At 43.6% G+C, this 26,620-nt stretch overlaps 1 protein-coding gene and 1 long non-coding RNA gene across 2 annotated transcripts in view; both read left to right on the top strand.

The window, feature by feature from the left end:
• ZDHHC8 (zinc finger DHHC-type palmitoyltransferase 8) overlaps window positions 1-26,620 on the top strand; it is a 108,084-nt gene that overhangs the window by 29,818 nt on the left and 51,646 nt on the right. The window lies entirely within an intron of this gene.
• On the top strand, window positions 25,278-26,395 carry LOC113994248. The gene is made up of 3 exons (XR_003542986.2): window positions 25,278-25,326; window positions 25,416-25,443; window positions 25,951-26,395. It is a non-coding gene; the product is annotated as an uncharacterized LOC113994248 (long non-coding RNA).

Raw genomic sequence — 26,620 nt, 5'->3', positions numbered from 1 at the left:
CCATTTCTGATGGACCTTTGAAGTGAACTGTGTTGCTGGATAGAACACATGGCATTTATGTTTTGACAGCAAAACAGATACCATGTATTCATATGCTTGGACACTAATCTTTTGAAGAGAAAAACAAAACCCAAACTCAACCATGATAAAATCTTGGCAGCAGAGTAGACCCAGATGAACTGCATTTTGTATGCAGTACAAAACAGCTCCAGTTTCTTCTTCCCCTTCCCTGGCTGAGGAGCCTGAACGCTTTCCAGTGGATTGTTTGCAGTCGCTTCCAGGTCCTTTTGCCAGCTGTAGTTAGCTTTGTGCTTATATTCCATATTCTATCTGTGAGAAAATTCCCCTGATGATTGTAAGGAGAGTCCATGCATGTGAGAAGCTACAGGACAACTAAGCAATGGAATTTTTAAAAGAATCACTCTTGGCTACGATTCAAACTGTTTGAAGTGTGTCCTAAAGCATGAACACTGTTCATGCTTCTACAGTGCATTTCTCAAAAGGATATTGCTTCCTGAGTAGTAATTTTAGGTGGAACTGCAGTGGAAGTGGTTATACTACACAAAGTTATAGTTAGAGAAAAATGTGCAAGATTGACTTTTCTGCTCTGGCAAGAGTGTTTTTATTCAATAAGTATCTGAAATAGTATTGAGCAAATTTGAAATACTCAAGGTCTGTGGGGAGAAAAGGCAGACAGTGGGAAATGGCTCAAAACCACCATGTGTTCTTTCCTGTATATCCCTGATACAGTCAAGGCTTTGAGCTGAAGTCTCGATTTCTAGAGGTGGGAGTTGTTCTAGAGGTCTTGTTCTATAGTGAGCTTTTTAGATTGCCATGGAAAGCTGATGACATCCTCAGAAAAAAACCCTGCATTAAAGGAAGGCATCAGCAGTACTTGTGCTGCTTTTAAAATCTGGGTTCAGTTTGCTTAACTCTTGGCCGTGCTTTAGAGCCATTAATTTCCGTGGGATTTAAGTAGCTCTTCAGTGTGACACAGGGCAGGCTCGCTGGCCTTTGGTGAGCAAAGCAGCAGTTGAATGAATCCCTTTTCTGGCAGTGTGCAAAGTACCCAGAGAGTTTGTACAGACATAACAGTAAATGACTGGTAATTACTCTGCCTTCCTAACCCAGCAGAGACCTCCATGCTGCATTAATCCCTGCCTGAGGAGTGACACAGAAAGGTGGCAGGCTGTGAAGGCTGCCATGTGCAAAGCTGGAAGCAAATCTCAGTCAGGAGATGATCATAACCAGCTGCTGCCTTTTGATCCAAGGAAACATGGGACTTGATTGACTCAATAGCAGGAAATAGATGCTCTCATTAGGTACCAAGTAATGTTGTTTCTTCAGTGGATTTCTGTAGAAGTTTGCAGTTTACTCTGCCCAGTACTGAAGGACTGGCTCAGGGGAGAGACAGGACTCCTGTATTTTTGGACAGCACTAGTCTGGGCTGCCACTCCATAGAGATCTTTAAAAAGGAGCTGTTTGGAAAGGCTGTCTTCTGGTGACAAAGTTCTGCAGAAGAGCACAGGAAGGTGTATTATGTATTTGGTTTAGGACTGCTGACCAGCTTTCCAATGTTTCAGGCTTCAGTGTTCAAGAAATCAAATGTCTGCTTTATGATTCAGCACAATAGAAGTTGTATATAATTTTAGAATACGCCATGTAGTAGAGGAACGGAAGGTTTTACCTACAGGGAGTGCTATGCTTAAAATAAGGGCTTTTAGTGAAATTTAGTACTTTGAAACATATCTGTGGATACTTTTTATACCATGCAGTTGTGCTGGGCAGGTCCCTCGCTGGCCGGGGTGTTCCAGCTGACACGTTCAGGATGGTTGGCAGTGCTCGGTGTGAACTGCCTAGATGCTGCAGGGCTGTGCTTTATTGCCCAGCTCTCACTGCTCAGTGTGAACTGCCTAGATGCTGCAGGGCTGTGCTTTATTGCCCAGCTCTCACTGCTCAGTGTGAACTGCCCGGATGCTGCAGGGCTGTGCTTCATTGCCCAGCTCTCACTGCTCAGTGTGAACTGCTGCATGGCTGTGGGGCTGTGCTTTATTGCACATCCCTCCCTGGGGCTGCTCTCCCTGCTACCAGGGGCGTGGCAGTGGTTCTGTTGTTAAAGTTGCTAGTAAAAGTCCTGGAACGTGTTTTGGCCCACTAGAAAGTATTTGACAATCTCATCCAAGAAACAGAATAGTGCAATCTGTTATTTTTGTGGGATGGTGGGTGGATTTACAATGTGGTTGAACAAAATAAGATCATGCATAGGCTTCTGAGGCTCTGTAGTGATTCTGCTTCTTTGAGAGCTCAGCTTTTATTTTGTCTTTTTGTAAACCATCTCAAACAGTACAGATTTAAATCTGTTTCTGGAATTGAAATGATCAATTTAGATCTGGGAAAAGCTGATCAGACAGTAAATTGCTGTCAGCCACAGCTGATGTGTTCAGACCAAAGGCTCTGACTTCTTGTTTGCCTGCAGAGACCTAGAGCACAGGGTAATCCCCAGTGCTGCAGAGCTGAATCAGTGATACATGGAAGTCATAACTCCCAAATGGCTGCTTATTTAGCTAGTTGTACTTATAAATAAAGAGATTGACCCTTTGAAAGCAGATTAGAGTGCATTTTTAGGCCATTTTTCAGTGCTATTTACCAGGATGGCTGGGCAAGATTCTATGGAATGTTGTATGTGCATTTGGGTGAAGATGACAAAAATCTTGTGTTTTCATACTTCCTCCCCTCTCTCCCTACTCACTGGACTTGAAATGTGGAAAAGGGCTAAATAAATCCTCTTTAACATCTCAAATGCTCTGAAACAGTCCCAAATTCTGTGCTTCAGTCTTGTGGAATACCCACAGCATGCATCAGCTTCCCCAGAGAGGATCTGGATCTCTGTACTTCATTCCTAAAAGGCTGTAAATCTGTTACTAAAACCCACAAAATCCCCGATGGGCTTTCTCAGACACTAAATATCGATCACACACGTAATCGAATATTCTATTTTTGGAGTTCATACCTGAACTAGTGTAGAACAGACAGCCTTAATTTAGCATTCAAGTATTGAAAACCTGGCCTATATTTTGAAACTGCAGGCCTTACTTCCCTAGTATTTCCCACAAAAGAATGCAATAATTTGGAGTTTTAAAGCCTGTGTGATATAAGCTGGGATCAGAATCAGTCTGCCCAGCTCCTGCTTCCTGAGCCCAGCTGTTTCCTTTCAGGGACAGCGTGGGAGGATACTGGTGGACCTGATTTCTCCTTCCCAAGAAGTGTGCCTGCAAAGTACAAAACTTTCCACGTTAGGTGAGCTGTACCTTGCTGATCTCTTGCCAGCAATGTCTAAATGTAAAGTCAGAAATGGGGAATTTAGTGAGTCTTACTGGCTGAAAGCTGAAGTTTGGTTTTCTGTTAATAAAGTGGGCTATGCTCAACAGAAAATTAGCTGTTACCACGTGTGCGACTTTTGAAGGAAATGCTTCTGGTAATTGATGTTGATGTTCTGCAATATTGTTCTGCTTTTATCCCTCTGAAAGTACAGGAGTGAAAGGTGTGGAAAGGGAAGCAGTGTTTAATGAGGGGGACAGAATTCACAGGATAGATGCTGTAAATGGAAGGAAACATGAGAGGCAAACACCTGAAAGCTCTTCAGGTGATTTACATGGGTCCAGTAGGTGCTAGCAAATTGTTGTTTTGAGCACAGATGAGTAGTAAAAACAGTTCTTACTACTTCTCACCTGTTTTTTAGGCGATTTTCCTTCCTTCCTCCTTCCACTGCAGGAAAAAACCCAATCCCTTATTGATGAAAGTATAGGAAATAGGAAGCATTATTACCCCAGGGGTTTTCCAGGGGGTGATTTGCTAATGAGCAAAAAACCCCCAAGCTGTCTGGATTGCAGATTTACCCAGATCCCAGGGTGCAGTTCAGTCTTCATTTTGATCTGTAAAGAAAAGCAGTCTCTTGTGGAGTGGTTTGGGAGACATCCTGCCTTGCATGGTCTTTCATAAGAATTGGGATGCATTTGAAATACAAAACAGATGCATTTGAAATACAAAACATTCTCTCTTCAAAGTATCTTTTCAGCTATGGATAAAAGTCAGACCTGCTGGGGTGGATTAGCTTTATCTGGGGTGAGATTCACTCTTCAGCTTAAATGCTAGAGTTCTTCTGCTCTGGATTTCTGGGCTTGCAGCTGAACTCGGGAGGATTTTGTAGAGGTGGCTGGTGATTTATTTCACCTCTGGAGCCAAGTGTCACCCTGCACACCGAAGTGGATGGGAAGTGCCTGGTGAATTGATTGTAATGGGATGTTTTTCTGCTCTCTAATCTTTCCTCTGTGCCTGTGCAAGGCAACCAGGCATGCAAGTGTTCAGAACATGTAACTCCTAAATTCCATGGGGCACGGGGCAGCCAAGGAAATAGTTCCTAAACCTACCCAGTGATTTGTGTCCCTGCTTAAACTGAAATCTCGGTGTTAAGCCTTTTAGCTGGAGGGTGATCAGAAACCCCTTTGTTTCCCTGTCAGGTTACAGTTTCAGTCTCACAGAACTACGCATTTTCACCCTTAAACTGCAGGTGCTGTTCGTATTGACTTATATTTGAATTAATTACTTCCATTTGTCATATATTGTCTATATAAGTCAACCAAAAAAAAAGCTAAAAGGACCTGTCCAAAATCTTTAGGGAGCTCATTTAATGTCTCACATAAATATTGACTTACAGAAAGGCTTGTCTTTTACGTTAAAGGATGAATATAAAATAACCAATAAACCATTTTCTGGATTTGTGATTCAGTGGCCATTTAAAAGAGCGTAAGATTTTCGTAGAGCTTGACCTGCTGCATCACAGGAGCTGAGGATCCCAGGGGCTGGGTTACATGTTGTCTCTGCTTGGACAGTGAGAGGGTAAAACAGAGAAACAGTGTGAAAGAAATACCAGTAGCTCATGAAAATTTAGAAATGGGCTAAACTTTTGAGGGCCTGAATTTGACATTGTTGATATAATATGTACAATAGGTGGGATTTGAAGATGTACAAAGCACTGCAGATACAATGAAAAGTGCATCTGCATAAGAAGCAACGTGATGAAAGCAATTTGCACCAGCAGATCCCAATGGTCAGAACCTGCCCCTCACTAAAAGTGCTGGTCTGGAGGCTCCAGAGCAGTGGTGCCACTGACCCTGAGGGTGCTGAGATTTCAAGGTTCAGGATACAAGAGGAATGGAAGAAAGAAACCCCTTCTTTATAGGAGGAGTGAAAGTAGCTTAATAAGCAAAGCAGCTGCCAAAACAAGATCCGTGATCGCCTGCTGCACGCTTGACTGCAGGTAAAAGGCAGCTCAGAGAGGGTTTCAGAGAACAGTAAGATCTTTGGATATTTTTAGTTGTCATAAATGGTCTTCAAGTGTGGTAGAACTGAGGGGGAAGAAGCCGAAATGAAAGGATGTTCCAGACAATTTTGAGCAGTGTGTAGATGGTTAAGGCTGTGGGACAGACACTGAGAGGCTGAGAACAAAGACTTGGTGGTGGCTTGAGTGCTTGAAAACCTGGGGGGGGGGGAAGCAGCTGTGTGTATGTGTTGGAATTGTTTATTAAGTAGAAACTGGCTGTTTGCAGTTAATAGTACCTCTCTGCTTCCCAAAGACCTAAAGGCCATTGGAGCTTGGAGCATATGTCATTCTGGGAGTTGGGAGCATTAGAGAGCAGTTGGAAGAGAGTTTTGTCTGGGAGCCTGGGCAGAAGGAGGTCAGACTTGTGTTAGTCCCTCTCAGCGTGATCCAGCTGCAATTGCTGTCTCTTTTCCACTGGATCCCATCCCTGGGCTGGGTGGCCCAGGGCTGTGCACACAGTGCTTCTCTGTGATTCCAGGATCAGCACTCTTTTTAAAGCTGAAGGCAGAGAAGAGTGAATCCTGCTCCAGATGGGAACTGACAAGTTTGAAAACGTGTCAGCATGTGTATATTTTTAATTTCAAAGGCGTCACGCTAGCGTTAGAGAGTTGCTTTAGTTCTAGAAGCAGCTTTGTAGAACTAAACAATTCCTAAACATCTCTACCATAGCACAGGCATGTTGGCACAACCACTAGCCTCTGTTGGCCACTTAATCTGTAATCAAGGGAAAATATTCTTATTCTGGTCTTTTGGACTGATCCACCACTTGATGAGGATGTTGTTCTTTGGATTAATCCCGACATTACACCAATTGCACAAAACTAGGGAGGAAAAATCTGTAATGGATAGCTGTGTAATCCTGACTCTTGGAGTTCAGTCCGTGGAGTTTGGTAAGGTTGTAACTGAAGATTAATCTAAACAGATTCTATTAATAGTGATGCTGCTAGGAGACTGAGCCTGAATTCTCGCTGCAACAGCTGATGTGTGCTCTGAAACGTGTTTGGTGTTGGTGCTTGAGATGTAGATTTGGAGGTGGGAAAGATTCTTAGTGCAAAGTTTCATCACATGAGGATTATTTTATTTCCTGGCTGATGACAAAATGACATTGGCCTCCAAGGCCATCCTTTGTCAGCAGGGGTGCTCAAAGGGGATGGAGGGTGTGCCTCCACTTTTGATCATGGGAGTCAAAATAGGGGACTATTTACAAGTGCTTCCCACTTCCACTGCAGGACCGAAGGGACAAACAGCAGCTCTGCAGGTCACGTCTGTGCCTGGGCTGTTGGCAGGAAGGCAGTGAAAGGCAGGATTGAGTGCTCAGTGTCTGTGGGTATTTGAGACCTTTAGGAATGCCAAAATGGAGGTTACAGTGAGGTACCAAACAGACCCGTGGGCTCAAACTTCCCTTCACGTCTACACCTGACTTGCTGAGTTGTGAGCTAAAGTGGAGTCTGAGTGTCTGATGCATTCCTTCACAACTTCTCTCCTGAGTATGCATCTTCATGAAATAAAAAGCTGGAAATATTTGGTATTGTTAAACAGTATCCTAATTCATGGCAGAAAACAAGATTTTTTTTCACTTTGCATTCATAGAGAAGCAACTTGTGTTGCTTCATCATGGGCTAAGAATGATTTTTGTTTCTTTGCTGTAGTTTGTCAGTGTATCTGTATCATTATATTTTTTTCACATGCTATATCAATAAGCCTCAGAAACCTGAAAAATGGTTCTAATTTTTCAGAAAAAGTTCTAATCCTGTGACTACAGAAAAGATTGAACCCAAATTTCCCTTAAAAGACAATTGAAACTGTTCCTGTATTAGGTTGGGTTTGAAATGGCTCACTGAGGTGGGGCAGGCTGTGTCCAGGTGGATACCCTTTGACACTGAGGACTAACCTGCCGGAGGAGAACACCACGAAATGTCATGGTTGGAGCTTGGATGCTGCTTGAATGATTCAGATGTTAGTATTTCCTAACTTCTCAGATATCTGCAAGTGTTAAATTCCTAGTTGCTGCTTTTAAAAAGACGTTTCTACTGAGCAACTTCTTATCTCTCTTTACTATTTTCGGTATTCAAACCGAAGATGCCCAGATTGAATCTGAGTACTATATAAGGCTCTTTCCTCTTTTTAGACTGCTTCCTAAGGAAATGCCAGGCTTTTGCAATGGCCCTCTCAGCTGAATAACTTCTGAATTCAATGGTCAGCTTTAACCACATTCAAAAGAGAGCTGTGAGCCTGGCAGGGTGACACAACTGAGCATTTCTGCTCAGGAAGAAGCACGGTGTGGGCAGCACTCAGCTGCTGCACATCACTGACAGGAGCTGCCCCGTGCACTGGCCAGTGTGGACAGAGGGTCACTCCACATCCACACTGCTCCTGCCTGCTGGGGCCATGTGCTGTCCTCTGCCTGCTGGAATTGCTGTAGAGAGGGGGGGTGTTGGAAGGAAGGGATGAATTGGCGAGAGGATAAAGGATGAAAATAGGAAATTAACCTCCTTCTGTGTCTGTGAATTAGTTTGTGCAGTTTGTTTTCCCTATTACCTGAGTAAATAATGCATTTTCTTCTGTGGTGTCTAACAGAGCATGGTCACGACGTGAGGTTACTGACAGAACCTGCTCAGGAAAGTTGCATGGGGAAAGATCTTTCATTTTTTCATCTACGTGTAATTTTCGAGTCAGAAGTTGTTTCACACATCTTTCAAAACCAACTTCTAGGAAACCTGGTTCTGACCACCCATGAACAGACTAATTTCTACAACCATTACTGATTATTGGTTCATTAGCAGTATCTTCTAGTTCATACAACCTTTGCACACTACAGGACATACAGTATCTTTTCCCTTTAATGCTTGGCCTTTGCTTAGATTTTTCTCTTTATATATGAGCTATATAAATGTATACTTATAAAATAGTGTGTGGAAAGAGCTGTAAGAAATACCTGAGAATATCAAATGGGACTAAATGGCAGAGAGAAGACACTACCTCAAACCTGAAACAAATTTCCTCTGAAATATAGCTGTGATCCTCAGGTTGTTTTTCTTTGGGGCTCATCTCACTGCTTGAAGTCAAAGAAAATGAAGTGCTTGTGTGCTTTGATATTATTGCAGGGAGGAACTTCATGGATCATCAAATTCATCCTATGAAAAAAATGCATTCAACCAAAAGCACAGTTGATAGATGTACCTGCCCTTCATCCTGTGTCTTGAACCGCTTCAAATTTCTGATAGCTCAGATGTCTTGCTTTGAATGGGAATGGAGGATTTGATGTTGGTGCTAAATTATGAGCTTGCCAGCTCTGTCTGCCCTGAGCTTTCCCATCAGTGGTGCAAGAATGCTGGAATAGATAAGATGTGATGAATGAGTAGTTCTTGGGGTTTTTTTCCTAAGCTGTTGGCCACTGTCAGAGATGGGAGGCTGAGCCTGCTGAACGTGTGCTCTGCTATCATACAAATGTTATTTACTGCAGAATTCTGAAAATCCTCTGTCCCTTTGAAGCAGAGGAGAGGAAGGAGCGGGGTCCTGCATGACTGGGCTGCTGTAATGTGTCCTGTGTGGGCTGCAGTTTCTAAACAAAGCATTCGTGTGGCCTCCCTTCCCCAAAGGACTGATGGTTGCACATTGTTCTTGTCTCCCTCCCACCACTGTCCCCTGCACTTACTCAGGCAAACAGCTTTGGCACATGTTTGCTTCCTCCATGGTGCTCATGTATCAGAGAATACCTGTGGAAATGAGGGGCTGTTGGAACTGGAAACTGTTCATAACACACCACCTTTGAAACAAAATGTTTATTCTTGTCTTTAACTTTTCAGAACTAGCTGCATCTTAGCCAGACTGTGGTTTCTACTTAAGAGGCATGATGGATGTGAGAAAGACTGAATTGGGACTTATGTGTACAAAATTTAAGACTGTAAATTATTAAATCTACCATCTATCTAATATCTGAGTTTCTCAGGGGATCTCTAGATTTCACGTGCACAAATGTGACCATTTTGAACATCTGAAATTGCAAATAAACAAGTGAAGCTTGGTGCTGTGAATAACAATGTTTTCACCATAAATAGTTTCTGAGTTTGCCGGTTCATTGTTTCACTGCCCTTCCTCCCTCCTGGATTAATGTGAATTTCTGAAATGTCCTGCCTTTAACATGTATGAATTTAAAAAGCTTGATCTTACAAACACATACACACATACAGGTCACTTTATCTTTTCACAGTAAAGCTTTGTGAGCAGTAAAAAAGTTGACATAATCTTAGTGCATTTGTTTCTAACTGGCTGATGAGTCCACTTCTGATTTAATAAGGCAATAGAGTAAAGCAGTGTTTTGCATCTGAACATCCACATGATAGATACACGTGAAATAATCTCTCAGTTAAACTTTTAATTGTTTTTTCCTTTGTAAATGTTCCAATTTAGTAGGCTTGAGTCTTGAACTCTTCCACTGCTCCTTGAGGGATCGTGTTGGATGAGCCTTGCACAAGGAACATGTGATGATCTCTAATATTGACAGGTCTTAAAAGCTCCTGAATAGAATAAATGTCTTTTACCTTCTTAGAAATGGCCTTTTTGCCCATTTTAGAGTTTGCATCTAATCCAGGAAAAGGCAAGAAATTACCTCAGCCACAAAAAAAACCTGCCTGCTTGCTCCTGAATCATGAATTGAAACCTCACATAATGGTAATTTGAGGCCCAGTAGTCTAAACAGAAAAGTGGCCTTGCTGTGTTTTTTTGCATGAGTGCAGGTAGTTTTGCTGGGGTTTTTTCTGCATGGCTTTTGCCTCCCTTCCTGTTTCATTCTTACTTGTTTTAATACCTGATTGTAGGCATACAATGGATAGAGCAAAAACATAATTGAGAGGCTGTGGTACAGGAAGCTTTCCAACTGCTGTAAAATTTGGAAAACATAGCTATTTAACTTCATGTTTAAAGGTACAGTGGGATAAGGGTTAAGGGAATGACTGCAAGATTATTTAAATGTGTATATAATACCAAACTAGCTTTTATACCATTTTTTCCCTATAATGTTCATGGGAGATTGTAATATTGATTTAGTATTCCCAAGAGCTAATTTTGGCTAGAAAATGTCAATATTAATTTAGTTACTTAATGTTTCGGTCCATCTCATCATCATAGCCTCAATCCTTTCTTTTTTCTCCAGTCTCAGATTTAATATTGAAGTAACTCAATTTTACCCCATCTCCAACCCTTAGAATGATAGGGTCCTGCATGCCCACAGGTGTCCCTGGAAGGACTTGTAGGATGTGACACAGATGTAAGAAAGGTACAGCAAGAAGGAATAAGCAATCATCTTGTTCCACCAGCTGTAACCCATGGGCATTACCATTATCCTTGTTGATTAAAGGACATTTTTCTGAAAAGCTGATAGTTTTGGTCTAATGACACCAAGTAAAGGATCTGCTGAATCACTTCTTCAGTTTTGTTCAGTAACTAGTTGGCCTCACCCATTAATTACTATCATATTTCTAATTTATCTTGCTTGAACTGTGCAGCAGCTTCTGGGACTGAGCCCCATTGTGCCTACTAGTAAAGAGTCCTGTAGGTCCTCCACAGGATTCCTTTTTGGTGTTTGTCTCTTCCCAGCAGATAGAGTGTTTAAGATCTCTTACAGAAACCTTTTATTTGAACCCTCAGATTTTTTTTCATGGTGGCTTCTTTTCTGCCACCTTCAATTTTCCGATGCAAATGTAAAAATTTGGATACCCAGATTTGAATGTAATACATGAGTGGTGCCACGGAATCGTGGCCTGACTTTCTGTTTGAGGTTGCTGAAGGCTGGGTTAGTCCTTTACCCACCGTGCTGCGGCAGTGACACAGCAAACTGCCCCTGCATCACCTGCCAGGATGCTGAAGTTCCAGACTCTTCCTCTCTCCTGGCAGTTGTCTGTTGTCTGTAGTGACAGAGCAAAATGCCCTGAAGTCACCTGCGGGATGCTGAAGTTCCATTCTCCTGTGTTACCAGAGGTGTAGCTCTGTCTCTGGCTTTCCCTGGTTTAGCTGATGTCACCTGACTGCACACTTCTGCTCTTCTTTGTATTTTGGTTTTTTATATCGCTCTGCCAGTCTGTGTTAGCAGAATATTTCCTCCAAGGAATTCGTTATATCTGGATTTCAGCAGTTTTCTGTATCTGGATGAGCATCTGTGTAGCTCTGATTAATGCAAAACCAAACTGAAGCAATTTCATTCCCCAGTGACTTTAGACTGTCAGCTACTTTGAGATCTGTCAGTTGGCCAACTCTTAATCCATTTAATATGTCCTTTATTGACACGTGAGCCAAATTTGTAGTCAGAATATCGTGTGGTGTAAGTCACGTTCCTTGAAAATCTTAACTACTCAACCAACTGTACCAGCCAAGCAAGAGATTTCAAATTCCGAAATCAGGTTTGTTTGAATACCAGTCTCATAAACCCCTTGAAATTGTCATTGGTTGCACTCCCATCTTTTGATAGAAACCTATTTGAATTTTTCACTTTCGGGCCAGTCTTGGTCTTGGAGAAACAAGGCTGCGGTGGCCAAGGCATGAAGTCAGCAGTCATTTCTTCTGGGAACCATGGAGAATTGCATCCAGGGAGATTTACTTTTAAAAATGAACTAATTACAGGCTGAGTGTCTGTTAATGCTGTTAAATACTGCAAACAGACTGGAGAATATGGAGCTGATACAACAAGTGTTGGGTGAGGAGTGTTTCAGATGGATCACAGGCTGTTGGCTTCCCTCAAGACATCGGTGACTCTTGTAATTGTGTTTCTGTGTTCCAAGTCCCAGTCAGGGGTCAGCAGCTCTGGGAAAGCCTGTTTGTACTTGATGTCATTGTTTATACTTTGATTCACAACTCTGGCTGCTTCTTGTGTTTTCTTCAGTGGAAAGAGATGTCAGTAAATGTTTCCAGATAGGAATGCTCATCCACAGCTTAGCTAAACTTAACATGCATTTGTTAAATCTTTGAACTCTGTGACAAGTGAAGAAACTGGCCTGGCCTTGCCTTGTAGCCAAAAGTTAAAGTGGGGGTACTGCAGGTTTCTGCTTGATCTCTTGCTTTAGATCCTGGGTTTAGTGGCTGTTGCAGCAGCTTCCCAGGACCCAGAATCCTGGGGAGGGGACCTCACTGTTCGCATCACACACCTTGAGGGTTGAGGAGCAGAAGCACAATTGATTTGATGAGATGGCTTTTACTGCTTGGAAGGTAATATTGAAGAGACTCCAGAATATTCAAGGGTTTGCCTCTTTGCAAATTTATATCATGAAACTGTAGTTTCAAAAGAATCTCTTACAATGAGGGAAGAGCAGCATGGAGTTTAAAATCAAGTCTATTTTAGTTTTGCATAAATCCATCCTTACTAATCTTAATCTGCCTTTACTAATCTTGCTGGCCTTCTGCAGAATTGGAAAAGGCTGGTCTGAAATCAAAATAGTGCCAACTCATGTCAGAAACCACCTCCTGAAGCCAGCTGGTCTGCAGGCAACACCCTTTACATACTTGTGATGGAGGTTCTGATAACTCGAGTTATCCATGGCTGATGTCTTTATCCCAGTGGTCATGGTGTAAGGTAGGGAGAGCCATCTGCTCCCAGCAGGATTAATCCAGCTGCTGGCCCCTGAGCGTGCTGCTGCTCCCTGATCTGCCTCTGTGAGCCATGGGAGTGGCTGTGGCTGTCACAGCACTGCAGAGACACGCACGGGGCCCACTGCTCTTGAAAGAATTCCCCCAGGATGCCCAATCGTTTGTTTTCTACACCAACAGCAAAAGAAACACTTGTTCTGGGTGTTTTCGTCTACTGGTTGTACTGCTGGAAAACAAGGATGGAACTAAAATGCACAGTAGGCTCAGTATTACTTTAAAACTGAACCATGGATTAAATCTTATTTTGCATAAGGAGTGCAATAAATATTTATTTTGGGGAAATGGGAATGTCAGCAGAAGACATAAATACAAAAAATAGTTTGAGATTTCTTTTTCTTCCTTTTAGTTCCTTTGAGTTTTTCCTTTAGGGTTTCATAATTAACAATGAAATAACAAACCTGCTCAAGGGCAGAATGTGCTCTGAGAATCATAAGTGTGGTTATAAAAACAATTTTTTCTCTCCATAGTACACCAGATAGCTTAAATTTTAACCCTGTAAAGCAGGATCCTTGACTTGGGCCATGTGAATTTTTGCTGATAAGGTTTTGAATTAATCCCATTTGTACAGACCTGTGCTTGCAGAAGCTTAAGGAAATTCATCACAGTTGCAGATTGTTTTCCAAGTAATATCCTCATGGACTACGAAGCCCATCATTTTATGGTAAATGTATAAAGATTTTGCTTAACTTCATTTTTGAGCCACTGCCTCTGTAATCTCCGTTGCTCAGTTTTCCAGCAGGCTTTGGCAGCCTGGCTGGAATTGCACAGGATCATGGGGGGGTGGGGATGGTAGGGGAGGTTCACTGCAGACACAAGCTTGGATTTTGCCTCCCCTTTGATACAGCTGAAACTCTTCCTTCCTGCACAGACAGGCAGTCAGTGTGATTTTTGAATATTTGGGTAGAGGATGATGTACAGCAAAGTAATTCAACTGTAATCCTAAGGGGGGATAACAAATAACATCCCTGCTCTACAGGCAGCTGCAATGATTCAGGAGGTGTAAAGGGGCTTTAATGTTGTGAGGAGCTGCCTCTCTAGGGTTCCTTTGAGCAGGCACATCTGTAGCTCTGCAGATGAAGTCCCTGGCAGGCCCAGGCGTGGCTGGGGTGGGTTTGCTCTGGGGAGGGGGTGGCTGAGCATCTGCACCCCCGAGATGTGCTCAGAGCTGCAGGGGGGCTGCCCAGGCCACTCTGGGAAACGGGCATTCACTTGCAGTCCTCAGGGCATTGATGTTACTGCTCATTCCAGAACAGTCATTGTTGATAAGATTACAGCATTAAGGTAATATTTTTATATCAGTGTGATTATTTGTTAATCTGACTAGGTAAGGGGGGAACAACAATACCTCAAGGAGGAGCTTCAGTGGAGAACTGTCTGTGGAGTGTTTGGCACAGCCATTCAGGTGGGTGTTACCGGGGTGAAGCACTTGGGCCAGCATTTATACTGCCAAAATCTGGCCAAAGCATGAATGGCTTTGCAAATCAACATTTCCATTTCAGATGCAGTTCCGTCTTACTTAATAGCAGCAGACACTAAAGTTTGAATTTCTCCTGATTGAACAACTGTCTGGAGATAACTGAGAAGGGGTTATGTGAGGGGATACCAATACACTGTCCTTGTCTGTGAGTACCCCTGAACAGAGAACCATCCAAACATTTTTTGTGTCACTTACCTGTCTCTGAGGCTGGTATATGCAGATGAAAGGCTTTCACTAAAAAAGACCAAGCCCAAAACTTAAAACTCACCCTCTGTAGCTCCATCCAAGGTAGTGTTTGTTAAAATGACTCTTAGTTGTAAAGAAGTGTGATGGCCTGTTCCTTGTTTGGTAGTTTGAATTTTACAGCCTGTGGTGTGGTGTTAAGCCATGGCAGAAGGGGGGCTGTGGGAGTGTGGGAATCCTGTGCACAGGCACAGTGTTGGCACAGAGATGAGCTCCATTTCCAATCCATTCACAATCAGATGGCCCAAACTCACCCCAGGTTCATTCATATTTCTACAGGTTTCCATTTAATTCCTTACTTCCTGCTGCCATCTAAGTTATTGTGATCACAGAACGGAGGCTGAGATGACAAATGGCAATGAAATGAAGTCATGTGCAAGTGGGTGCTGATAATTTCAGTTGTAGTCATTGAAAGGCTTTGAAGAAATTCAAAGGTTTGGTGTTGGTTGGTTTGTTTGTTGGGGTTTTTTTCCTGAGAAGATATAAATGAAAAGTGCACCTCTTAAACAGAATGATGTGTGAATGATGAGGAGGTAATCTGATCCATAAATATAAATGGAGTTTTGTCTACTTCTGGCTTCAAGCCAAAAAGCATTAGGTTAAAAATAACTTTAAATTAAACCCTCCTGCTGTAACTTGAAAATAGTTTTCCCTCTGAATGGAATATTTCATAGTGAATGACCAATTCTCATCTCTTGATGAGAATTGCTTTTCAACTGAGCATCTCTGTCAGGTAGATCTGAAAGTCGCAGCATGCTCAGCCTCTACCCTCATTGCCAAAGTTCTGCAGGCCAAATTGTTCCCAGTGTGACACCTAAAACAACTCATCTGTGTTGATGTGTGTGTCCTCTCACAGTGCTGTTCTTGCAGCTCTGGCTTCAGCTGGACTGGGTGCACAGAGCCCTCGATCCTTGTCTTTGGCTGTAGCCAGTGGCAGTTGCCTGAAGAGGGGCATTGGAACAAGCCAGATGAGATGCTTGGCCGAAATATTCTCCCTGATTCCTACAGCTGCAGTCCAGAGTGCTCTTAAATCAGCAGTGGTGTCTTTGCACAGTGTCAAGCAGGGATGGTGGAACATGTTGCAGGGAGTGCCCCAGCAGGAAGGCTCGTGCCAGGGCCAGGTCTGCCAGCACTGGGCTGCTCCTGGAGCCAGGAGGGCCAGCCCCGGGTGTCTCCATGGAGAAGGGCTAGTCCTGGGAGGGACAGTCTGCTCAGGCGAGCCTGTGGCTCCTCAGCATCACAGTCCCACACCACAGCCACTCAGAGCAGGCCTGGGAAGAGGATTTGCTTTTCTGAGCTCAAGCAGTAATATGTTTTGGGCATAATTGAAGAATAATGGACTCTTAATCTAAATAACTTATTTAGCCTTATTACAAAAATTAACTCCACCTTCTGTAGCCAAAAAACTATTCAGCTAAACTGGAGGGTTGAAATATGCAGAGCAGAAACCTCCTCCAGAAAAGCAAAGAGGCAGCAGATGTTATTAGGGTGTGTTTTGCTAACACAGGAGTGCTGATCTCCACTCTCCATTACATATTTAGGCTGTTGCTTTTCTTCCTGAGGAGGGTGTGGGGGTCATATGAACTGTGCTTCCTGCTGACAGCCCCACTGTTGAAAACTTAAGAGAGCTTTTCAATTTGCCAGACTTGTGGTGAAAGCCTCTGATCTGCACTAAACAATCGGGCCTCAGTTCCCGCCCGTCGTGGAGGCCAGAGCCTGGTAACGTGTGGGCAGCTCCAGCTGCCTCTGAGGAGGTTTTGTTCAGTGTGGGCCTCTGCTCGGCCCGTCGGGCCCTTGTGTTTTGCAAAATGTTAAGTGTTCAACTTTGCTCCAGTGCATTATCTGACAGATCTGCTATTGTTTGGCCCTTTTCTGAAGAGCACTTTGTGTGTGGTGGCAGGAACGGGGGCCAAGCTGTATCTGCAGTGCACGCAAAGGTGCTCTGGGCTTGAGCTGGTGCCACCCAGCCTGGGGTGGTGGAGCCCTGCTTGAGTCAGGGGTGCTTTGGACTTGTTCTTCTTGGCCTAAACTTGTGAATGAAAGCATAAAGTACCATGGCTTTGTTCAACGGGGACAAGCAGTGATAGGTCCATAACACTGCTATTCCTGGAGCTGTCAGATGGAAGGGAGCTAATGTGATAACCCATAATGCTTTGTCTTCTGTGATCTGGAGACATAACTGTGCCTGAGCGTCTCATTTCCAATGGAGAGGCTTGGAGGAAAGTGAAACAATCCCCGTTGAGGCTGCGATGCAGTCTGGCCAAGCTGCAGAGCTGTCATCAAAAGCAGGAAGCAGCTGGACCGGCACAACTGCAGGAGGTGCTGCAGCTTCCCTGGGAAAGCTCCCCAGGCCGGTGCTGCAAAGAGCACATCAGCACAGTGCTGCTGCTCTCCAAGGGCTCTGCCTGGTGCCACTGGGTGCAGAGGCTGCACAGCCCATGGTGCTCAGGGAGGTGCCTTTTCAGGGAGGAACCTGCCTGCTGTTCCTTCCAGCTCCCAGTGGTGTAGCTTGCCTGTTTTCCAGGATCTGCTCACTGCAGGAGAAGAAAAATGTGTCAAAAACTTATCAGTGTTTCTAAGTCTTGCCTCTCTGAAGGATGCTGTGCACCCTGTCCTGGGAAGCTTACCCTTCCAGGAGCACCTCACTGCTCTGTCTCCCTGCTGAACTCTCCACTTGGGAGTGGCCAGTTGAATGATGAAGCGGTCTTGTAGCTTGGTGGGCTCTCAGAGGCAGCCAGAGAACCTCTGGGATGCCCTGGGGTGATGTTTCTTACGTTCTTGAGACAGAAAAGGAAAGAGGGTCCAGTGGCCAAGCTGCATCCTCGGTCTCTGCCCAGCCACTCCCACAGAGCCATCGTTGCTCCAGTGAGAAATGAGTCAGTGCACGTTGTTTGTCTGGCACCTACAGTCCTTGACTCCTCATATTTACTTGAAAGGTGCAAATATTTAGATCTGTTCCAGAGCAAATCTGTGTTATTGTTATTTAGGAGGTTTCTTTTCTAAAACAGTTCAGTAATTTTTCTTCTTTTGTGTAGGCTTTGGCAAAATTAAAGACTTTTCCAAGGAAGGAGCCCATGTAAGCACAACTGTGTAGTGGGGGGAACATTTCTCAGCTTGCTTTCCCTTTTCTAAAGACAAAAGAGCCTTATTGAAATGTGCTTCCTTTCTGACTGCTAATGGGTTTTCCTTCCTTCCTCCTTGAAATGAGCTTAACATTCTCCCATCCTGTTGGGTAGAAATTTCAGCCGGGACTGTTTTCCCTGTTGAGGTGTTGAGTCACTGGCCTTGAATGGGAACCTGTGGTGAGATAGGGAGAAGTGAGGGCTTGGGAAGGAAGAGGTTTCCCAGCAGTTTGGTGGTACATGGGGTGGATTTTTAGAAAACAAGGATAAGGTGCTATTCATTCTAGCCTGGTGCTGCTCATATACTTTTTTTGTGGTTTTATTTCTGGATGCTTTCTTATGTTGGATCTGGATAAATTCCAGGACATCATACACAAAATACTTAGAGGAAGAGCTGGTTCCTGCTCAATAACAATGTTCCATTTTAAGCTGTCTCATGTTAAAGGGGGAAAAAATAGTACCATGTCACTGGAATTCATTTGTCTCCTGGAGGAAAGATGCTGAAATCTTGCTTCAAAGGCTCTGTGTGGAAATTATATCCTGAAACCTGGATATTCTCCAAGGCTTAATTGAGCTTATTCATAGAAACTCTAAACTTTATGAACTGGACAGCAGACCTCTCAATTTGGCTCTAACCGCAGAGAGGGTGTTGTTTTTGCACACTCTGATTGACAACACTGAGCACAGGCATACATTTTGGAATAATTAGGAAAATGGACAGGAATTAAAGCAGCCTTTGCTCTGACAACAGCCCAGGTGAGCTAAACAGGTCATCTTCCTGTCTGCATTTCTCCCTCTGAAGTAAGGTTTCATTTTGTGTGGTGTTGGGTTGTGTCCTGTGGGTGTATCTCTCTCTCTCTCCCCCCTCAGAACTTCTTTCTGGTCTAAAGTCTTCAGTGGCAGATTTGAGATAAAAATCTGCATCTCCTCCCCTACTACCTTGCTCTGCAAGATGAAGAACACAAGAGTGAGCAATGCCATTAAACCACCAAGAGTGAGATTGGGTTAGTGCCTCGCATACACTTTTGCCAGTCTCAATTTATTACTAATATTGTCTGTGTTCTGGAGGTTTCTCTTGCCTTCCTCCCCCCAGGCAACAGAGCTGAGAAATTAACTTCTAAAGAACAAACCTCAAATTATTATTGGGATTACTGTAAGCAATCTGAGCTTGTGTGAAAACAAACTATTGTTCAGTTGGCTTCAGCAAAAAAAGGGGCTTTTTCATTTGGCAGAAAAGCAGGTAAGACTTCAAAGCCAGTTGAAACCAATGTGGACTTCTTTATTTGCAGTCCTACCTCTGGAGAGCCAGGAGTGCAAGAGGGTCCCAAAGGTGGTTTAGAGGGCATTTGTATTGCTGTTTGGGTCTGTGATTGGTTTTTTGTTTGTTTGTTTTATCATTCTGCATTAATTGCTGATCGGTTTATAAGGGATAAGACTCTTTAGTAATATTTCCTTTTTAGAAAGCTCCTGTATGAGTGAAAGGGAAGGCTTTGCTTGGGGGGTTTTTAAGAGCTCTACCTTGAAGGAGAATTTCCTTATTTCCAGTGTTACTTGGGATTCATGTATCCAGAGATTTTTTTCTATATAGGCTTTCTCACAGCATCTTAGGTAAGTGTGTAAAAAAGCTGAACAGAAGGATCATTTGGACAAAACAAGTTCTGTGCTTTGCTTTTGTCACAGTTTAGTCAGTGTTGGGGCAAACTGGGAAAGGTGTACTGTTCAGAGTTTTGTCCACCCAGCATTGCACTGCAGATTAATTTTGAAACTTGCTGCTCAAGAGAATTTAACAAAAAATATCCTATGTAAAACTTAAAAATTTTTTGGGAGTGTTAACAGACAGAGATGTTGAGTGACTTATTTTTTTAATGGAAGTCAAAGCATTTAGACATGTAAGAATATAACTGCTTTTTAAAATGTGAAATATCTCCATGAGACTACTTAGCTATCCATACATGACATCCTCTAGGCTGCTTAACTCCTGGTTGCTTTGCCAGGGAGATGAAACAGGGACTCGAGAATGAAGGATAGTCATGGTGTGGAAGAGCAGTTGTTGTCAGTGAACTTTGTTTCTTGGAAAACCAGGACCCCTGAGCTGGTAACTTTGCTTTGGCACATGGAAGCCCACGTTCAGGCAGGTGAGCAGGGCCAGTGATGATCAAGGGTCACTCTGGATTTCAGTGAGCTGGTTCAATTCCCATCCTCCTTGGAAGTGTGCACCTTCTTCCTGGCTGGGCTGGAATAATCAGGAAAGAATCAGAGGCTGGGAAGCAGTTAAACTAATGCAGATTAGAGAGGCAGCACTTGGGGGTAGCTGAGGTCTCCTCACTCTGGCAACCGCCTGCCCAAGTGTGGAGGCTGATAAAGTGTCATTACAGGATTCACAAGTGACCTGAGATTGGAGCTGCTGACCTGATACTGGAAGATTTTAATCTAACAGAGAACAAGTATCATCATCATCATCTTTCATATCTCTGAAAGCAGCAGTGTGCACTGTATCTTTATGTTTGATTCTCGCAGGCACTGTGAGTGCATCTCTCCTGCCCTGTATCCGCATTGGAGTTTGCAGTGCAGTATCACACACTTCATCTCTCAGTGAAAGAGCCCCTTTAGGATGAAGCCTGGTGAAAACCTCAGGGTTACACTCTCCATCTGAACTGCTTTAGAGATCAACCCAGCTGAATTCTAATTTAGAGAAAAAAGCTTCCCCTGCTGCATTTGCACTGTGCACATTTAGGGAAGTTTGTAAGAGTTGATCTTGAAGTGTCATTTAGGCTGATTGTTCTGTTTTTATGAAAATTTTGCCTGTGAGAGCCCTTGAACACACACTAGTGAGGAAAGAGGTGAATAGAAGTGGACCACAGAATTCTGAATCCATGTTGTATCATGTATCAGGAGGCTTTGTAATAAATGTACTGAACAGCTCTATCCAAGCCTCTTCACAGTTCAAATTTGAATTTCAATAGTGTGGTGCCCATCTTGAATCATGTGTCCATCAAAAAAATAAGGTCAGGTGGCCCAGAACTACCAATCACTTCCTTTTTGGTTGGAAATGCTTGTAAGATGGCTCTTATTTTTAGTATCTGATGTTGGAGATTGGAACTGGAGTGAGTGGGGGGATGGAGGTCCTTGCAAGAAGGATCAGACTGAGTGACAGTGCTGTTCCATCCCTGAATAAGGACCCGGTGGTGGACAGCTGGCACACAGTCCTGCAGAGCTGCCAGCTCAGCAGTGTCTGAGTCAACACCAATGCTGAGGTGTTCCCCTCCTGTACCTTTTTATTAAGCACAATTCTTTGAACAGCAGTAATTTCAGCAAATCTAGGAGGATTTGGGAACTTTCCCCTTCCCTGCCCTTTGGCTTAAGGCTGCAGTTACCTGAAAACTGAAAAGACCATCATAAAAACCCCAAATCCAGCCGTCTGTGACAGGTCACCTGTCTGTCTGTAAGGAGTTGGCTGTGTGTGAGGGGGACACGGCCTGTGGTCTGGGCAGGCAGCAGGAGGGGGCTGGGAGGGCTCATGGTCGTGGGTAGTGGCAGCTCCTGAGCTGTCAGGCTCATTAGGGAAGTGCTGCTAATTTGGGCAGGCAGGCGCTGCCAGGCTGCATTGTTGGGGTTAAGCAGTGTGAATAGAGCCCGTAAGCAAAGCTGCTGGGATCTGCTTTGTGCTCCCTTTGGATGGCTGGCCTCTGCTCTTGGCTTCTTTTCCAGTTCCAAGTGGCCACGTGGAGTTCTGGCACTGTGAGTGCTGTCTGTAGATTAGTTATAGATTGCAGAAGAAATCAAACTTGTGCCGAGAGGAGTTACCCTGCTCCTCTTCTCAGCTCTATTTTTGCATACGTACATTTAGCCAGAGTGTCAGTTCACTACTTCATGTGACTTAATTAGAAATGGATTAAGCCCTCTCTCTTTAAAACCCCCTTTGAACTGCTATAGGTATTTTCCTTATCATCCCTGCTCACATGTGCTAAGCACTAGCTATATAGCAATTAAAGTTTGTGTTTCTTTTCTACTGTCAAAAGATAACCTTTCTCCCCTTCCCTCAGCCACAGTCCTGCAGGTGGGTTTGGAGGTCTGACAGTCTTTGCCTTCCAAATCCACTGCAGTCCCCAGGAGAGCTGGAGGAGAGCTGGGAGGTGATGGGCTGACCCTTGGGGCAGGGAAGAGGGGGCTCAGGGTGGGCGAAGCTGCCCAGTGCAGCCTGGCTGGGTGGGCTGTGCTGGCTCCATGTGTGCCCAGCTGGAGCAGTTCCTCCTGGGATTACTGGAAAAGGTTGAGCAAGGAGAAGAGATTGTTTTCATCTCATAAAGGCAACAACCAGATTGTCTCAGTGCTGTCTGTCCCCGGCGTGCGTCAGAACATACTGTTAATTTGGGAGTTGGAACCAGTGGAGGATTTGCTGATTCTCTACCATGTGTTTGCCTTTGTGACTCCAGTTTCTCTCTCATCCTTTGGGGGTGTTTTTCCCTGAGATCTTCAGTCTTACTAAAACTTACTTTTGTTTCTGCCAGAGAAAATGCTGAAATGAGTAATTTTCTGGTAATCATTTTCTACATTTTCACCCGATTGATCTGATTATGTTAAGGCTGAGTCAAATACTCCATTAAGAGTTTCAGATGCTATCAGAGCCGAAGCAGGAAGGTTTCCCAGGAGATTGACTGTGTGTGCTTGTGTGGAACAGACCTGGTGGGGAATTGGCCTGCACAGTCACCTGGCAGCTCCAGCACTTCTGTCACACCCAGGTCTGCCCTCCCCTCCAGAAACGAGGGGAATTCATGTCTCTGCCTGTTCATGTGCAGGGGGATCTATTTAATGCAGTGCCCCATTTTAGAAAGTAAAGTAGTGTTTTTCCAAGGGTGGAAAAATGTATGCTGTGTGGGAGGGAATCCTTCCTGCAAACAAGCACTGAATTTCCTCATCTTACTTTGCTAGGGATGTCTGTTAGCATAAGGCTGGAGGGGACTTTTGAAATGATTCTGGGAAGCTTTGACTCAGGAAAGGAGAATGATTCATATTATTACTGTTATTTATTAAGGAGAACAGACCATTGAATCTGACCTTTTACTTATCCTTCTCTTTGAAAACTTAAAGCACTTATGCAGTGACCCCAGAAGAGTTTGTGGGTTTGAACCCAAGGTCTTTCAGCATAAAAGCATAAATCCCAACTGTGGGAGCTAGCCTGCAATCATGTTAATAACATAAGGTAGTCAAAAGGTGTACATTAGAAAGAAATTTTGAAGTTTCAGCTCAACATAATACTAAGAACTGTGACTTACATTTGATTTTGTATTATGCTACAGTGCAGAAAAGATCAGTGCAACCTAAACTATATTTTAATCATAATTTGGCAAGAGAATTTAAACGAAGGAAAAATCAAAACTTGACTCAGTGTGTGTCACAACTGTAATTTCATTCTTGCACTTCTGGAGGTAATACAACTTAGTTGTTTAGGTAATTCCCCAGGTCAGTTCTTTAAAGAATCAATCAAACAAGATTCTGTCCATTTTATGAAGGTGGAAAGGCACCTGACCATGGCCACACGCTCTTGTCTTTTCCACTTATAGTATCCATCTTCATTATCCTTCTGAAAAATCCTGTTAGCAGTTTCCTCATATCTGAGCTACTGGCTTGAATTTTGCTCGTAGTGTCTGTTAAAGTGCAGCAGCTTCATCTCAGCAGAGATTGAGGAGCCATTCAAAGACTCTTCTGGTGAGGAAAAATGTACAGAAAGGGCAAAGTCCGTTGTCACAGCAAGTATAGAAGGTTGAATTTAAATCTGTATTTTACTGCACTGGGGAAGGCAGAAGTCCTCAGCTTCCAGAACTGTGAAGCAAACATTTCTGACCAACTCAACACCTATCCCAGAAAGATTTCCTTATAGGCTCAAGAAAACAGATTTTTGTCAGTAGCTGCAATAAACACATTGTGCAAAGTTAAGAAGTCTCCAGGGCTTTGGATTATCAACAGAAATCTTAATTATGTTCAACCTCAGATAAGAATTTATCAGTAATTACAGACATTTAGTTGACAGTCCTCTAAGATCACCAAAATCATTTCTTGGTTCATTCCTATTAATGCAGTTGAAAGTTTTCTTTGCTTAAAGGTCCAAAGTAATGTCAGCCACATGGCAGTGGAAGAGATGTGATAAGGCATCAAAAATCCATCAGTGGTTTCTTCATTAAGCTGCAAAATAAACTCATTGAACTCCTGTGGTCAGTGTATGGCTGGAATGAACTTATCCCATGTCCTGCCAGAGAATCTGAGTAACTGCTCTGGTAGAAATGAGATCTCTGTTAGGATTGTGAGAACCTCCCAAAACTGAACTCAAATGTGGGCTGTGCACTCAGGCCTTGGGGTCTGCGGGTGGAATTCTGAGGAGAGGCTGTGAAGAACAAACACATGTCAAACATGGGGTACAGGCTGTGAAGAACAAACACATGTCAAACATGGGGTACAGGCTGTGAAGAACAAACACATGTCAAACATGGGCTTGGATTTTGTAGCTCCCTTGTGTTGCCAGAATTAAACACGAGACACAGTTTGTGGCTGTTGTGTCATTTCTGAGTGCAGTGTATGATGTACAGATCATATATTGCAGCAAAATGTGGGCATCTGGAGTTACCCTACCAAGTGACCCGCCTCCTGTCCTTGGTTTGATCCCTGGTGTTCTCCTTGGCTGTCCTGAGCTCCTTCTCCAGATTAGCAATCTCTGTATAAAGAAAATGAGCATCAAGATCATTCCCAGCAAGACACATCCTCAAGATGAGACTAAAGGCTCCATTTCATGGGAAGATCTGGAGAGTCCACATGCTAAAATCCCCAGCCCAGGCAGTACATCCAGCCCAGGCAGATCATTATTAAGGAGTGTGGTTAAAAACTATTTCCCTGGGAGTGATTTTGCTGCTCGGGCAAATCTCTCCCAGGTGCAGTCCATTAGGAAGGCCAGACCACTTCCTATAAACAAGCAAGCAAGAATGATCCAAAGAATAGCAGGGATGTGTTGCCTTGCCAGCTGGGAAAGTCCGAGAGGAGACTGCAGATTTTAGTGGAGGTAGAATTTGGGTGGAAAAAATCCATAGCCTATAATGGGATTTTTGAAAAGAACTGTTTATTCTGTACAAAATGGTCAACTCAGTAGAACTGGTAGTTTTAATTAACAAGCAGAAGTACCCAAGGAAAAACTCAAGCAACCTAACCTGGTTATTGAATTGAATGCTGCCCTCTTTTTGGGTAGTACAGGTGGGACTGATAAAAGAGATTTAAGTCACCTGCTGTGCACCATGATTTGCTTTGCCATGGCCAATTTGAACTGCAGCAGCCAACACTGCTTGTTCAGGTTGGGCAACTCCAGCATTTGCAATCTGAGCTGCAGCTCCCTTTTTTTTTTTTTTTTTTTTTTTTTTTTTTTTTTGAAGATGATCAAAAGAGTCCAAATTACAGGGACCTTCCTCACCTGAGAGGCAGAGAGTTAGGTAAGTAGATCTTTTTGCAAATTCTCTTAAGAACATCCTCCAGCTTCAGCCTGGCAATACAACACTGATATGTTCCTCTTCTCTCCTAGGAATGAGAATTCAAGATCCAGCAAGAAGGTAAGCTGTATACTGAGTTATAACAAATTCACATCCATTCCAAAAAGATTTTTTTCCTAGAAATCCTTTGAATATGAAATTCAAATACTAATTGAAGTCAGTTGTCTTGGAAAATTTTCTGGTCCTTTTTTAATTTTTTTCCCCCTGTTCATGTAGAATGTGGTAATTTATTCTTTTGTTTCCCTGGCTAAGGGGAGTTCAGTGTGTAGTTTTGCTTTACCCCACTAGTTTGAGTGATTCATTTTGCCTTCCAGAATGATTACATGTCCATCAATCCAACCGCAACCCCTTTTTGAAAACTCCTTGCTGCTGTTGTATCTAGTGAATAAATGGCAGCCAGACTATCTCAAATGTATTGTTTCTGGGGCACAGTGAAATGATTGCAGGGATTATGGCTGGCTGTAGCTAGAACTGAGAGCAAATAAACCAAACAAACTTCCCATTGCCCACCCCCTCCCTGAAGCCTCTGGGCAGTGTGTATAACCAGTGTTTCACCTTTTCCTGCAGCATCCAGAGGAGCCTGTGGAAGCACCACCTGGAAGAGCTCCTCCCTGGTTTCCACCTGCAGCCTCACGTGCCTTTGGGCTTCCTCCTGCCCCTCAGTCTGCAGGATGTTCAGCACTCTCCCCTCTGGGTTTGGCTCCCCCACGGATTCCTCCTGGATCCTGGAAGGGGTGATCAGCTGTGAAGGAAAAGGACCCGACTGGAGCAGAATACAGTTTGAAGAGTCTCCCACATGTTGCTAAATCCTGGGAGCCTCCCTTCAGGATCAGTGGTTGCTCAGATGCTTCGCTGGCCAGGGCTGGCAGTGCTCTGGTGGGCAGAGCAGCTCTCAGGTGGCCTCCTTGGCTCTCGTTTGCCTCAGGTTGTCTTCACTTCTCAGAGCTGTCTTTCCTCCTCAGCTCCTCTTCTTCCTCTCTTACTCTTACACTCAACAATGGGTGTTGCTCTTCAAGTGCAAATACACATCATTTAAATCATGGTTGCTCTGGCTCCACCTTCCACTCTTTGAGTATTACATATCACTTTATTTTATATCAAACCATATCACATTTCTTTTTGGGGTCACAGAAGCATGTTTGACGTGTTTAAGTTGCCACTGTGATGTTCTTCTCCAAACAGAATTCAAACCATTATGTTGCAGTCTGTACCAGAGCCTCTCTAGCAGCTGTGTTTA

The sequence above is a fragment of the Pipra filicauda genome, unplaced genomic scaffold (assembly GCF_003945595.2).
Source record: "Pipra filicauda isolate LSUMZ 115617 unplaced genomic scaffold, ASM394559v2 scaffold14_size4853619_pilon, whole genome shotgun sequence".
NCBI lineage: Eukaryota > Metazoa > Chordata > Aves > Passeriformes > Pipridae > Pipra > Pipra filicauda.
Note: the sequence above shows the minus strand (reverse complement) of the source record. Positions and strands in the feature narration are given on the sequence as shown.